General features: G+C 36.0%; 1 long non-coding RNA gene across 1 annotated transcript; it reads right to left on the bottom strand.

The window, feature by feature from the left end:
* Positions 1-787: 787 nt before the first annotated feature.
* On the bottom strand, positions 788-3,605 carry LOC144652007 (uncharacterized). Its single transcript, XR_013570413.1, has 2 exons — positions 2,575-3,605; positions 788-1,654 (listed from the first exon to the last, which is right to left on the bottom strand). It is a non-coding gene; the product is annotated as an uncharacterized LOC144652007 (long non-coding RNA).
* Positions 3,606-5,523: the final 1,918 nt, after the last annotated feature.

The following is a 5,523-nucleotide window of genomic DNA, read 5'->3' as shown; positions in this document are numbered from 1 at the left end:
ACAAACAAAATCAATCAAAACGTTTTAATTCCACCGACAGCATTATGATCCAGAAGTCTGGATGGGAAATTTTGCTGCAAAACGGGTAATTATGTAACCTTCGAAGATAAGGAGGGGGTAGTAGGGCTGCATGTTGGGGTAGATAGGCATATCACGTGGTAAATTAGCAAAGCACTTAACATTTAGAGTATATAGGAAATAATATACATCTACATTAAGAATATGGTTAATTTTCTTTTTTTCATTCATTCATTTGTTTTTATTTTCACTATTTGCCTATATTTTAATTTTGAATGGAAATGGCAGAGGTCATACATGTAGCAAAGGGTTTACAGCATATTGCCATAAGCTAATGCCAAGCAAACCGGAGTGAAAGCTAACCACAAGCAAACTAGAGTGAAAGCTAATCCCAAGCACACCGGATGAATAAAGCTAACTGCGAGCAAACAGGGGTGAACCTAACTACAAGCAAACCGGAGTGAAACTAACTGGAAGCAAAGAAGGGACATTCTGTAACCCCATCCCACCCCCCTCGCCCCCCCCCCCCCCCAAAAAAAAAGGATGATAGCACCTTTTTTACTTTTACATGTCTTTTTGAGTCCCCTTCCTCTTAAGGGGTTTCACTTCACTTACAGAAATAAAAAAAAAACAAAAATTCTGGGAAGATAGAATATTGTTTGTGTGTCTCAAACTCAGTTTTGTTCTTTGATTACGCAGAAAAAATAGAATCATGTTTGCTTGTGTATAAAACTATGCAAGAAAAAAAGCATCAATACTTTGACTGCTCTTTTAAAAATTTGTATGCTTTATTGTACACATTTTTGTGGAGTCATGTTGCCCATTCGTCATGAAGTTCACAAAGTAAGCAAATGAGTCACAATTTGGTTGCTTCATGGTACCTAATGGATACTGCAAATTTAATCTGGCTTTAGAATATTTCACTAATTTTAACATTATAGCTGTTCTTATAAATTGTACGCAGCATACAACACATAAGAATGAAATTGGTATTGCATATTGCTTGCAATCACGATTTTAACCTCTATACTTAAGAATTACACCAGTTTCAGCATTACCAATCCAAATTCAAATTATTACATTGCTTTTTACCTCCACTACCTCCCCCAAGGTCAACCAAAGATCTTATGATATACAGTAATTAGACAACTACATGTAAGTCCTGTGTAGTCGAGGGCTCAAAATATTTGGACACTTACAGGTCATGTTAACCGGCCAAAGAGATTTTAGCTTGGTCACATGTGGTTTCTTACCAGCCAAAACATTGAAAATAGCAATTTTAAACTCCCATTCATTTCTGCTGTTACTGTTTTGGCTGCATAAATTATTCTTAAAAAGATCACTTCATAATGCCCTTGTTACATCTAAAAAGATGTGAAAGAGACAGGTCAATCAAGAAGTTGTTTTCTGAAGTACACTGTAAATACGTTAACATTTTAACATATAAACTTTGCTCATTTGCAGCTTTTCTTGATTTCAATTTACATGTAATTTACTAGTCTCTTGAAAATGGCATCATGAAGACACCCAAACATCAAGCTGGATAATCTTAATCCTTCCTGTTTTCTTTTGATGTCCTTGTCCACATTCTGTTTTTGTGTCTGTGGCTCTGCAAATTCTGAAATTCATGTTAACCCTGAAAAAAGTCAAATGCCACAGATTAAATTAAAATTGATTAATTGGTATGAAAATCAATAATTTATAAAACAAAACACTTAACGCAAGCTTGTATAAAGTGAAGCAAAACTACTGGATGCGAAAGGATACCTTATATATTTAACAGAGATGTATCAGCACAGACTATTTTTTTTACTGATAACTGCGAAGTCAACTACAGAAAAAAAAACCGGTAACTCGAACTCGGATAACTCGAACAACCTTGCTAACTCAAACTCACTTCCATTTCCCTTGGATTTGACCCCACTTTTCAGTCATTTTTACTCGGTTAAATTCGAACTCGGATAACTCGAAAACCCCGCTAACTCGAACTAAATTTTGTTTCCCTTGAACAAAATTTGGGTCAAACTTTTTACGCTGATAACTCGAATTCCAGAACTTGCAACTCGCAACGGTTGCCCATTGATTATAGCAATGAACAGATCATGTATTTGACAGTCATTTTCCACTCTTAACAAAAGAATGTGTGGTCGCTTTAGAGTTTCTGGCAAGATAAGTTCAATTTGCACAGTACTGTATACTGAAGTGCTTAAAAATCAGTAAACTATCAATTATTAACTTGGCAAATAAAATATTCAATCAACCCCGCTAACTCGAAAAACCCCGCTAACTCGAACTCATTTTCGTTTCCCTTCAGAGTTCGAGTTAGCAGGGTTCTACTGTAAATATTTCAGGACCTGAACAATCGATGAAAATCGATGATCGGAAAATCAATCGATCAATCGATGACAATCGATTAATTACTGTTGATTGGCATCGATTGGCATCGGCCAATCGATGATCAATCGATAATCACACTTTGGTGGTCGCGAACTTCATCGATTGCCATCGATTGGCATTAAACACACAATCAATCCGAAGCATGAAGTAAATACTTACATATGTTGTTTTGTAAAAAAAAATAATAAAGCTCCTTTCCATTGAGATGAAGTTTACATCATAAGCTTTAATGTTTCTGTTTTTCATTCGAGTTTCCTACTGTTTGCTAGCGCTAGAATTCCAAAGACACTTCGTTATTCGTGACCGAGTCAAAAATGGCGGACGTGACAGGCGAAACTCATCACCAGACTCCCACTGTTGTCTCGTTTTCGTTCCGACGTACGGACGACGTATTTTTGAGTTCTCTCTGCTACTGTTTGATTTGAAATATTTCGGACGAGCGAGAAAATGTTTATGGACTACAAGACAGAGTTTTAGAAAAATTACATTGTACTTAGACAGCGAGGAATTCTGTAAGTTGCGATTTCTATTTACTTTGCCAGGAGTTGGTTCGAAAGCAAACCAGACCGAAAAGCGTACGCTTCGTTGATGGAGGCGAATAAGACTTAAGCTCAAAACGTTTGTTTTAAATAATTATTGCCTTATTACTGTTAAGTTAGTAAGTTTCTCGTTGTATTGACATTTTTTGGAAAGGTTATCATTGTTGTTGCTAATAAAATATAACATACAAGAGAGACCGTGTGTTTTAAAGTAAACATATTTATCAAATACTAGTCAAATAAAAAACGATGGCAGTTAAATGATCGATTGAATTGGTAATCGATGATATTGATAATCGATGAAAATCGATGTTAGTTAATTGATCGATTGTCATCGATTATCGATGAAATTGATAATCGATGACAATCGATAATCACAAAAACTTTAGCGATCGATTGTTCATCGATTATCAATATCAATCGATTAATTGATATCGATTGTCATCGATTGTTATCGATTGCCATCGATTATCGATTCCATCGATTGTTCAGGTCCTGATATTTTAATAAACTCAAAGCATCACTGCAAACCCTTACACTCCCTCTTTAAAAGGTTTGACCTTTAAATACTCCCCCTCCCCTCTACCCCTATATATACATGTACATGCATAGGAAAAACATTGCCACATCTTAAAAGCTTTTTTCTTAACAGTAATAATAAGATTTTTAAAGATACACATTTAATTAATAATAAGTTTGCATGCACAGCTGCATACAGTGTCTAAAATGGCATGAATTTACTCACAAAGATTCCAGTTTTCCAGTAGTCATTAACCTTTGTTGTGTGCATTTTCCAAATTCCACAACAAGATTGTGATTTTTTTATGACAAATATAACATTTACTGTTGACATTCTGAATGAAACCAGCAAAACAGACCTCAAAATCTCAAAATTGTTGACATTGTTATGTAATCCACATGAACGCTCAATAGTGAACAGAACTACATGACAAGTGGATTATTTAATATATTTGGGAACGAAAGAGCTAAGTAATGAAGCTGAAGTTTATTTACTCTGACTAAATGAACAGTAATTTTACCTCCATCATGAATATCAATAAACTGCATACACTGAATCGATCTATTTCACTCGGAGTTAACGAAATTCCAGGTGCTTCGTGCAAACTGACATCACTTTCATTCTCATCTCAGCTGCTCTTCCAGCACTGTAAAACAAAATAATCATTTCACAAGCATTTAAAAATCGTAAGCTTAATTTTCTTCGAGATGTGTTGAAGTGATATTCTTTGTGAATTCGTTCCTCGAAGGCCCAACAATTATTTGTTTACATAATCAAATCCTCCTATTTGATCAGTAAAACCTGGTAAAACTGAATTTTAAGGAATAGTATTTTTCAACATTGTTCATGTCACAAGCAAATGCTTAGTGGCGAAAGCAAGTAAAATGTGCCGTCAATATAAGCTTACTTTGCGTATAAAGTAAGCTTAAGACAAAACGTAGAGATATTAAATGACGGAAACACTGCAGTTTTGTACTCACCAGTTGGCCGCAGTAGGTACACTCGTCTGCTCGTTTTATCTCCGTTCCCTTGTTCTCCGCTATTTCTTTGCCTGTTTCCTCGGCACCTCTCTTGCTATTTTAGTCACTTTTCTTCGCTACTTTGCTACCAGGTTCGACAGGCGCTTTGCTATACTTTTTCGCCTGCTTTCTGTCCGGGTTTTCTGGATCTCTCGCGATCTCTTTCCCGTCGCAAATCGCTTAAACCCTGTTTCCTCGAAGTTAAGTTTACCCTGCTCTCGTTTGTAGTCATCGGCATAACAAGGAGCCAAAATAAATGTGTTTGTCTCAAGTTCTAACTTTCAGACTAGCTGTTTAGACCTCACACTTTTTTTCCCTCACACTGCAAAATTATTTCGCGCCAGTACTGCGCGAGTTGTCAAGACCTTTCAAGATCCCGGATGTGCGCAACACCGTACGTACGTTTGTACGCCGCCGTACGCGCCCGCGAGGCATGCCGCTAGCCATGATGACCATGAAAACTCGGATGCAGAGGTTTCCTATTTTATTTCATGTGTTTTTTTTTTTTTTCATGTGTTTTTTTTTATGGGTATGGTGCTCCGCTCTGCGGCCCTTACGGGCCGCTAAGGAGCTCCGCTATAAACGAGCCTATCAGCTTACATTGTATCTCATCCTTAGAGACTTACAGTACTGCTTAAAAGTACATGTAAGTCACCCTGATAGCTTACTTGTTTAGTGTTTTAGATGTGATTCGTTTGATCAGTTCTTGACCTTTGGCTTACTTGTGTAAACACTAGCAATTTTTGTTACATAATATTATAACCCTTTGTTTACATTACACATACATGTACCTAGGATGTTATGCACCAGTTAATTAATATGGCATTATTACCTCCAAGTCAGTCAAGAATAAAAAAAATCAGTGCAAGGTTATAATGCTTTGTCAGATAAATTTACAATGAACAACTTTTGACCCAACAGCAAAACATTGAAAATTAATTCATTGGAATGTTGTTTTTATTAACTTATTCTTAATTAATTAGAATCCTTTGATTTAATTAAGTATTATAGCAAACCCTATCAACACAAG

The sequence above is a fragment of the Oculina patagonica genome, chromosome 4, assembly GCF_052425735.1.
Source record: "Oculina patagonica isolate OP01 chromosome 4, crgOcupat, whole genome shotgun sequence".
Lineage (NCBI taxonomy): Eukaryota > Metazoa > Cnidaria > Anthozoa > Scleractinia > Oculinidae > Oculina > Oculina patagonica.
The sequence above is the reverse complement of the archived record's forward strand: the minus strand, read 5'-3'. Positions and strand labels throughout refer to the sequence as shown.